Genomic DNA, 11,368 nt, shown 5'->3' on the forward strand with positions numbered 1-11,368 from the left:
GAAAGAGAGTCTTCTGAAGGGGTCATTCCAATAAAATGTCAAGTTCTCTCATTTTTATTGAACATGATTTAAGAATACTATCACTTACATTTCCGTTGCATTGTTCAGGGTAGTTCAAGTGTCTTTTCATTAGTGGGGACATGCCTCGTGTGAGAACTGGTGGCCTATTTGAAGAAAACCAGCCATCGTTCACACCATGGGGTCCTCCTTCCCTAAAAGCCCTCAAATACATGACAAACAGGGCAATTAAGTTCAAAATTAAGTTCAGTGCTCTCACACAGGACCACAAAAGGTGGAGCACCTTACAAGAATACTGTAGATGAAGTTTCTGCCCTAGAGGATCCTTTTTTAAAGAATTGTAACCATAAAATACTTCACCTAACTAGATGCGCCCCAAATAGATTCATAGCACAGTCCTAGACCCACTTCAGTTCAAACATACTTCTATTCCACCACATCAAGAGCAGACATCCATATCATATTGTTTCTCATTTCCTCCCTCTGTGCATCAACTCAGTGCTCACTGAAGAGGCATTATTATCCCTAAATAAGTCCTTCAGGGGAGAGAAGCAGCACCCAAACAGCTGTTCTTTTGCTTGCAGAGCAACTGCCAGGCCACATCACGGGGGTCCCAAGAAGACTTCAATGTAGGTGACCATACTATGAGGAACAGTAGGGCAGAGAATGGGAGTGATTTGGAAGGAAGAATCTATTCCATTTGGCAGCCTCTGAGACTAAATAAGCATGAGATCTACTGACTTCTTCTGAATCAAGATATATAGGGAATAACCAAGGCAACATTATGAAATAAATCGAATTGTCTTCGCTCCCTTATTCTCAGACCCAGTGCTGTGTAACCAACAGGGACTCTCATCAGGCTATCTCATAGTCAGTCCTTCCCTCCTTCTCTCTCCCAGCAACCCATCCCTAAAAAGGTGGTTACCGGACTGAGCTAAGCTAGTGTGCTACTGGGAGTTAATGGACTAATAACCGGCCCTTCAGGATAGCATAGTATTGCTTCAGTGGGAACTTCGTGTAGCATGGTTTCTTAAAGGAGAAATTGATAGAATCTCAGACTCCTTAGCAAGTCTAGTGCGAGAGATTTGGCAAGATGAGTTAGGGAGAGTCTCCAAGGAATATTTAATTTCTACCAGGTAAGTCATCACCTGCCACACCTATAGGTAATGTAGGCTTTACCTAATCATGTTCCTAAGCATGGATCTTTTTATTTCAAGACACTCTTCCTGCTTACTTGATCACTTGTTTTTTTAATCTATAACTTAAGTGTTGAACCAGAAGTATTATGAACCACTACATTTTTGTGTTGAAACTATCTAAAGATGCCAAATATCTTTAATCTTAGAAAAAGTCCCTGCTTTGACTAACCCATGGGTGAAGCAGGAAATTACTATTTGCTTTTGCTTAGAAATATGAGCCTATGTAGATTTCTCAGGTTTCCACAAAACTGACAGATCAAAATATGAATTTGCTGTGAGAAATAATGTATTCTGTGTATAAATATTTAGAGGCAAGATGTGAACACCATGCTAGAATTTCAAAAATGGTTAAAATAATGATGGCAAATCCTCAACTGCTGTAAAAACAAGATACACTTGCTGAACGGGAAATGAACAATCTTCAAATTCCACATTAGTCAAGAATGTTGCCCTATTATAGGGATTCACTTGTACTTATTTAATAAACTGGTAAAAAAGAATCATAGAATGTTAAAGATAGAAGATGCCTTAAACTTCATCTAATTTACACCTTCATGAGAAACTTGAGATCTCGAGGGTCCCCGAATGTCATTTGTAAATAGCTTGTTTGGAACTTGGAGCAGATTTCTCATGGAAATATGTGATAAATGATGATTATATTCCAAAATATCTCCCTTCCTCTCCTTATTATACAGTATTATATACTTGAACAGTTTTGTCTTCTAATATTGTTTGCTGCCAGTGTATAACATTTAATTTATAGTCTAGTTTAATATGTCAGAAGGAATGCATAGCCCTCAGATATGAGCCATATGATGCCTAGATACAAGGCACCTCCAACTTTCTGTAGGTTGAAATGTTTTTGGTTCCAAGACACATAAACTCTTCTCTAACTAGATTGAACAATGAGGACATTCGTGTGTTCATGTAACTGAAAGTTCAAAGTCAGTTTAACCAAGGAACTCCTTCTTCATTTCTCTGCCACTTCTTTCTATGTGTTTCTCCCATTTGTTAATTTCATCTTTAAGTCATTTCTCTTATGTGACAAAAAGGACTGATGGTTCCTGTATATCTTGTCATTCAGAAGAAAGAGAGGACACCAGTCCCAAGATTTCAAGCATGAGTCCTGAGATTGACATTAATTGGACCCCGTAAGTCATAGGCTCACCTTTGAACTAATGACCTTAGCTTGAGAATGAAATCAGTTGATTAGATTAAGCCAACCAAGAGTTAAGGTTGAGATCATCTCCCCTCAAAGTACATGGGCAATGATGTAAACTAAAATAAAAATATGGATCAATTGAGATGGATGAAGGGGAGAAATGTATATATAACCAACAATATCCTCAAAATCATCTTTTCCTGTTGACCCCAGCCCCAGCCACTGACATCGTGGAACTGAGGAAGTTGGATTGGCATAGGCAGACACACAAATGTGGGGATCAGAGGAAGATAATGGAAATGCTCTACTTCTGTTGACTTCACCCTAGAGTATACTAGAGTACCCCCATCATCTAGATGCTCCAACCCATAGATCCCACTGTCTGTCTCAAATCCCAGCTACTTAGATCTTTACTCCAGCAGGGGAGCTTTCAGACCTACCACCACCACTAGAAAGGAAAATATTAATAGAAAAAATATCTCTTTTTTTATTATGTAGAAGTGGTTACACATCTTCCATCTTTCTTTCCATCCCACCTCCTTGTCAAAAAGAAGCATAAGCCTTCTAGAAATATGATTCTTTATCCCCTGACAAGATGACTTTGGTACCACTGACTTACAGCATGCTTTGGGATAAAACTATGGTGGCTTTGAATCTGCTTTTGATGGTCTGTAGTTAATCTGTCGTTAGCTAATGTCTTTAATTAGAATTGCAAGATTAACCATGAAACTATCTAAAGAAATGTACAAAGAAAGTGGGATCAGTACTTCTTTCCCAACTACCCTCATATTAGTAAAAGTACATTTACCCAACTCTCTAGAGAATATCCTCTTTTTGACTAATGATGTTTACAATGTTCATTCATGAGCCATCAAGCTATAAAATGTAATAAGTAGGCTTATGGAAAATAAGCTAGAATTGGATTCATGACAATAAGTGAAAACACAGAAGTAAAAGAAAGGGTCAATTACTCAGGCTTTTCAGCAAAATTATCCTACATAAAGACCAATTTCAATCTCAGTCCCACTTTCTAAAATGGTAGTTTCACACTGAATGACTAGCTTAGAGTCCAGGCCTCTATCTCTAGTTTTCCATAGAATTCCAAGTAGCATAGCCTTTGCTTGACTAGAAGCCTGGAAATAAATTGTCCTATTAAGGGTTAAATTTAAAATAGCTATTATGTTGAACTAATGATAGTATTTTGCATATTTATAATGGCTCACAGTCATTTTAAACTCTGACTTAATGAAGAAGTATGTACGTGTCGTATTTCGGAGGTGATGGATACCTGCAGTAAGTACTGAGCAAACCCTCCAGTCTGACACCTGGTCTACCAGTCTATGAAGTGGAATACACAGCAGTAGAAAGAGACAAACAACGATCAGAATAGAATTTTCTCTACGATAATGGCAAATAATTTTTGAAAGTTTTAACTTTCATTATATATTATTTTTTAAATTATGTTTTTGTTTCAGAATGAGACAAATATATTTCTCAGAATAGAAATGAATGTTATTTTTTTTTAAAGTACTCTCTTAAAGGGAGGGGGGAGGTAGATGGGGTAAAAGGGGTCAAATATGTGGTGACAGAAAGAAATCTAACTATGGGCAGTGAACACACAATGCAATGTATATATATGGCTTGCTGTTAAATTACACGCATGAAACTTACTGGATTTTGTTAACCAATGTCACCATAATAAAAAAAGTACTAAAATAAATAAATAAATAATAAATAATTAAATAATTGAAGTACTCTCTCTCTTTGACCTATTTCTCTCCCCAATATTTTCCCTTTTTAATTAGCATGATTTTATCTGTTGTAAAGAGAAAATAGTTCTTAATTTTAGGCCATGAATAAAGTAACAACGATTAGCATAACAACATTAGTTGTTTTGCTGTATTAATTACTCAGTTTGGGGCATCATCACTCCTTTACTTTATCTCACAGACTTTTTTTTTTTTTTTTAAGGGCAAATGCTTTCTCCTAAGTATAGTTTGAGATTTCCAGGCATGTTTTCCAAAGTATCTATTCCCCTGTGGTTTACCCTACCCTTCACAGGGGCCCAGAGTTATGTCTGGAGGAAAATATTAGTTCACTGTCATCATACTAGAGGCTATTTAGAAGGAAAGAAGTTTCGAAACCCTCATTCCTCAATTGTCAGCATTTAAAATATCTGAGGCACTGGTCTTAAATGGATATAATCCTTTTGGAAAGTAACTTGATAATTAGCTCTAATAGTCAGAGAGTTTATTGTATAATATTACAACGTTATCTCTAATAGTGGCAAATTGTAAAGAATTTGTATGACTGACAACAAGGATATGGTTAAATATGGCACATCCACACGATAGATCATTCTATTACCATTAAAAACATGTTTTTGAAGAATATTTCATAAATGGGAAAATGCTCTTCATATGGCATAATCAAGTTTCTATAATGAGTATATATTGTTCTTTGAAACAAGAAAAAAAAGTTCCAGGAAGGCCTAGGCTAGCCCCTCGCTCTGGATATGAAGTCTGGCTGTCAGTGGATCAATGGATCAGTCAGCAAATATTTATCTAGTGCTACTTTGTGCCAGGTATGGGGACAAACAAAGGGGACACAAATGACTTGAAAATAAAATAACAACCATGAGGAGTGCCTGTACTGAGGCACTCAGAGTTCACAATGGGTCTTGATTCTGTGAACAAGTGAGGATGCTTGCTAGTCCAGAAGTGGAATCTAATTACCGGTACCATAAGGAAAAGAAGTCAGTTTAACAACAGATATACTGGTAAGATACCAATCACCAGAAAGTCCCTCTCATCTAAAATTTCTTTCTCCTACATGCTATTTTTAGGAGAAAAAAAATTAAGTGACAAGAAAACAAGACGATGTATTTTTTTTTTTTTTTAATCAGCAATGAGAGTTACTGTTCATACTAATGTGAGATTCTGGGTGATTTTAAAGAAATAAATGCTTTTTTCTTCATCCTTATGTTTGGATTCTTTGAAGAGTGAGGACCCTCTTCAAAGTAATGTTCAGTTAGCCAGAACCTCTTAACCATTCTGAATAAATGGGAGGTTCCATATTTAAGATTTAAGGTCATCATCAAGAATTCAGCATGAGATTAAAAAAAAAAAATGTAATTTATGCCTGCAAGAAGCTTCTGTTTAAATACCTGTTGTTTACAAATAATAGATTGGACTATAATAAGTGAAAAGTACATAATAATTAGCCCAAAAAATGATTTTGTTCTAAAGCAACATCTTTTCTTGAAGAGATATCATGTTATCTATACACAAATAAAAGTAATATAAATTTTAAGGCAGTACCAGATAAGAACCGAAAAACTCCAGGCACTGGTAGCTAGTCCTAGTTATGCCACTATGTGATCCAGGGCAGTGTATCTACGTTCATGAGTTTCATTTTTCTCATCTGTAGAATGGAAGTGACTGTTGCTACTTCCTTATTACTTTACAGTGATGACTTATGGATAAATAACATATTATAAAGTGCCTCTAATTCCTTGGCAGAATGAGCTACAATTAGCTAAGGAAGACTTGGAAAACCAACAGTCAGTGCAAATACATGAACATGTTCCATCAACTCCATGCCTTTGTCTGGGTGCCTCCACATTTGGTGGTCTTCATGTGTTTTGAGAACAGAAGCAACACAGAATAAACCAGAGATACACATTCTCTTCTTTTGCTTTAACAAAGGATGATCTAGGGCTATATGGGTCAAAGAAATCTATAAAGCCTGTCCAAGGTAAATTACAACTAATAACCATAGAAAGAAAAATGAAAATAGAAAACTACTCTCTGGAAAACACCACAGTAATAACTGGTTCAGGGAAGAATCATCAATGAAAGCTAAAATTAGTGAAAGTATGATGAGAAACAAAATTTTTCTATAGTCTCAAAGTATATCTCTACAATACTTACTAAGGAAAAAATAGTACAAGAATCCCACCTTATCCACAATTTCACTTTCCATGGTTTCAACTACCTGCAGTCAACCAAAGTCCAAAAATATTAAATGGAAATTCTAGAAATAAGCAATTCATAACTTTCCAATTGTGCCACCATTCTCAGTAGCATGATGAAATCTCACACTGTCCCACTCTGTTCCACCCAGGACATGACTCATCCCTTTGTCCAGCGTCTCCATGCTGTGTACACTATCCGCTTATTAGTCACTTAGTAGCCATCTCGGTGATCAAACTAACTGTTGCGGTACCACAGTACTTGTGTTCAAGTAACTCTTATTTTACTTAATAACGGCCCCAAAGTACAAGAATGATGGTGGCAATTTGGATATGCCAAAGAGAAGCCATAAGTGCTTTCATTAAGTAAAAAGGTGAAAGTTTTCAACTTAGTAATGAAAGAAAAACAATCCTATACTGAGATTGCTAAGATAGTAAGAACAAATCTTCCATCCATGAAATTGCTTACTTATAAATTAAGCTTTATCATAGGCATAATTGTATAGGAAAAACAAAGTATATATAGAGTTCAATACTATCCGCGGTTTCAGGCATCCACTGGAGGTCTTGGAACATAGCCCTCGTGGATAATAGTGGATATTGTAACTTTACAGTGGAAAAACCTGATAGACACCACCTTAACCAGGTAATTAAAATTAACATTACTCTTAATGGGACAAATCTGCATCATGTGCCTCCCAATACAGATGCTCTGAGAAGGACCCAACCTCACGTCACTATGGTAATAAAAAAATCCATGAGGAAGTACTAGACGACCTAAATCGAGTGTCATTCTATAACATAATTGACCAGTACTTTCTGAAAGGGTCAAGGTTGTAAAATCTAAAACTGATTAAGGAACTGATCTAGATTAAAGGAGACACAATCGCTAATTCAGCCTCACTAGATCTGGGTCCAGAAAATGGACACAGTGAAACAACTGGTAGTAACATCTGAAGTCGCTTGATCATTGATCAGTGTATTGTGGTTATGCAAAATATTGACTTTGGGGGAACCTGGGTTAAAGATATTTAGGAATTCTTTGTATTAATTTTGCTTTGTTTGTTTGTTTTGGTACATCTGAAAAAAAAATTGTCCAAATAGGTAACTAGATAGAAATTTCTTAAAATCATTTTTGTGAAAGTGATACTCAGAGGAAATAAACAGAAATCTGACTTAATACAAAAGGTCAAGGTGTCTCAAAAGGCCCCTCTTAAGAAGAATTAGAGATAGAGAAGATAACTTGAGAAGTGGTTTTCATTTCCCTTTGCCGAACATGGAATCAGAATCTCAGTACTACAAGGAACCTTAAAAAGAATATTGATAAGAAAAAGAACAGCCACAACCTTAACATATTCCCCTTACAGGGGAATCATTCATTATGGTTCCACCACTCCATGAACTTACACAACCATTAAAAGTTATCCTTATGAGAAATCATGTAGCAAAATGGAAATACGCTTGTACTATAATTTTATTTGAAAATAGAAATGAAAATTATCTGTACACTTTTCAAAATCCAACTACCTAAAATATACATATTTGAAAAAAGACAAAGGAGATACCTGGTGAATTTGGTTAAAATAGTGGGATTGTGGGGAGATATTTTTTTCTTTTCCTATTTTCCAAGTTTCCTATGATATTTTAAATTTCAAATGTTTTAATTCTTTTTTTAAATGAAAGTTCTAATTTTGCGCCAGAATTTATCTTCTTGTGTGATAAATTTCAAACCTGCTTTCATACAACTGCATTCCCGACACCCCCTCAGCAGAGGTCCAGAGGACTTCCACATACAAGGCAACCTGATCCAGGTGCTTGGCCACTCCCCACGGGGACAGTCAGCTTTCCTAGGCTCTTGCTGCCCTGCATTTAATGTAAGATGTTTTATGTTTGGGAGATGAGGCCTGGGACAGCCCCTGAGTGCAGTGTTAACTTTATTGAGTTTGCCCAAAATTCACCAGGAATTGTCTCAGTTCCTCTTTTTTATTTTCATTCTTCCTGTGGGATTGAACTTCACTCCCCTATTTGGCTGTTAGTCTAACATACTGCCTGGTCCTTGCCAGTCTTTCCTCCTCTTCTAGATGCTAAATTCTATTCCCATATAGCTAGGGCTGCCATAACAAAGCATTACAGACTGAGTAGCTTAAACAATAGGAGTCTCACTGCTGGAAACCGGAAGTCCAAAATCAAGGTGTCAGTGGTTGGTTCATCCTGAAGGTTATGAGGGAAGGATCTGTTTCAGGTGTCTCTTGACTTGTAGATAGCCATCTTCTCCCTGTGTCTCTTCACACTGTCTTCCTTCTCTGCATGTCTCTGTGTCTAAATTTCCCTCTTCCGTCAAGAACACTAGTTATTGGATTAGGGCCCACCCTAATCTAATATGCTCTCATTTTCAGTTCATTACATCTGCAAAGACCTTATTTCCAAATAAGGTCACATTCTGAGGTACTGGGGGCTAAGACTTCCATATTTGAATTTGAGAGGGAAGACATAATTCAACCCATAACACCCACATCCCCAGGTACCGATAGAGTATGGCTCTAAATGAGATTAGACCACCTGAGAGCATCGATATGCCTCTGGCCTGACACTTTCTAGAGACGCCCACTGTTGAAGTGTTGGTAAGACCCTTTTGGTCAGACTCATGATCCATGATCCAGGCTCTGGGGGTTATTAGCCTGGCTAAAGGGCTGTTCCCATGTATGAGAGACAAGTGTATCTACCCATTGTAAAGAATCTGTTTACCTTATCACATGAATTTCAACATTACATTTGTCAATTTTTAAAAAAGGAAGTATATACTTTTTGATAGTTTCAACTATCATATCTTTTCAATGGTATTAAAAACATTTAAAATTCTTTGTCAACTACTTATACAAAGATATTTTTCTTGATAGAGATTACTTAGAATTTCAAGAGACCATTTTTTTAAAAGTCTTGGTCAGGAATTACCTGTAGTTATTTCAAGCATTAAAAATGGATATAAAAATGTCATGTTCATGAAATTAAGGTCAGATTTCCCATTACAATTTTTGAAAGGATTTTATTTGGATGTTTCGTACAAGTTTGATATTCAATATTTGCCGTTACCTTCTAGACAAATGGCACATTGTAATTGCCTTAACATTTTGATCCTCTGTTTCTAAATATTCATCTTTATGCTCTTCAGTGGCCTTCTACTTAGTTCCTTACAACACACACCAGTCTTCATCGCTATATGTCAGTCTTGAGTCCCATCAGCAAGATTCCAATGAGATCATCATGTTTACACCTGGCATTATAATCCCAAGTTTACTTTGCTTGCTGCCTATGCCCTGTGTGTTTGTACACAGACATCTAAAGCCTTAAGCATTGTTTCTGGGTTCCTTCCCAACTGTTTTCTCATGTGAATCACCAGGCACCTCCTTCTCCCTTACTCTTTCTTTGTTATGCCTATTACTCTTCCAAGTAACTGGAATCATAGGTTTACTTGGGTGCTTTTTTCCTTTACCTTACCTATTCTCTTTTTAAGCTCCATGGGTAAGTTATTATTTATCTAGTAAACTTCCAGGTTAATTATTATTTCCTAATTTTGTGAGATATCCTCCATCCCAAAGCAAAAATCCATCATTTTCATAACATAACTACCCAGAATCAAGATCCATAAATACAAATTCAGTAAAACAAAACCATCATCATGACCTGCCACTCATGTCTCAGAACTTCTTGCTTTCAAATTTACAAATGTCAGTAGTAAGATACAAGAAAAATAACCAGTTGTGCTCCCAAGCTCTAAACTTTAGTCTCTTGAAAATGTTTCCTTTCTTCTTTGATGAAGTCATTCATTCCCACAGGAGGCAGAATGATAATTTTTCAAAGTCCCAGATATTATATTCAAGCACCCAATCTCTTCCACTCACCTCAGCCAACCCGTTGTTCTGTCCATTCTTTCTACCTAAGTGTTTGGTTCTGCTCCATTTCCATCTCATCTGCACTGCCTTCATTAAAGCCCTTACTATATCCTGCTTGAAACATTGTAAAGGTTTCTTTTACAGTTTAGTAGTCACGCTGCCATCAGAATTACTGCCTGATGCTTCTCCAAAACTGTCAGTAGCTCATATTACTACACAGTGAGATTCATTACCTTCAACAATGTGGCCCCAGCCTTCTGTTCCGGCCTCATCCTACCTTTTGTGCCAATCCTGTGCAAAGTGAGTAACTTGCAATTCCTTACACGTATCATGAACTTCCATGTTTTGGGGTCTTTTCCCATTCTCTAGTTATATAACTGTGATCCCATCTCTCCAAGCTCATTCAGAGAACCTTTTCTGATTCTCCTCCTTCCCTATGCCTTGCCAAAGTTAATCTCTACTTTCTTTTGTTCCTCTTTGATTTCCCCGCACTACGTTTCTGTCACCTGGCAGACAAAGACTGCATCATGATCTTTTCTCCATCTTCCCCATCACCTGACTACATAAGTGCTTGAATTGTTAAATTTCCAAGAATTTGTGAGCTAGTTGGTCTTAAATTGGTTTCTTGAAATTAGCAATGGTGGAAGTATGTACAGCACAGAAATTGACAACATTGTAATAGAAACTTTTTTAAAAGCCAATTTTTAAGCATTACCAGCCCTCCACTGATTATATAAGTGATACATGAGTACATTCGAAATCAACTGTCCTCTTTAGTAGTCTCCACACTCAGTCCCAGAGCAAAACAGTTTGGTGTGTATCTTCCAGACCCCTTTTCACATGTCTTATGTGTTACGATTTTCTGAATTTAAGCCTGCTAGTTCATTGCCTCTCATCTATGAAACCTTCTCAGGCTGCTTCTGCTATCACTATTAAGACTTTCCTCTGACCTCCCTTAGCACTAACTACATCATTTCTAACTTTCATGTGCTTGCATTAGTAAGCTTTTAAGTTGTTTGAAGAAAGGTACCATTCATCCCTTAAATGCTTGTGTTTTCTACAGAACAGACTCTCTTTAAGATTAATAAGTTCTGGGGATCTAATGTACAGCATGGTGACTGTAATT

The sequence above is a fragment of the Pteropus alecto genome, unplaced genomic scaffold (genome assembly GCF_000325575.1).
Source record: "Pteropus alecto unplaced genomic scaffold, ASM32557v1 scaffold146, whole genome shotgun sequence".
Lineage (NCBI taxonomy): Eukaryota > Metazoa > Chordata > Mammalia > Chiroptera > Pteropodidae > Pteropus > Pteropus alecto.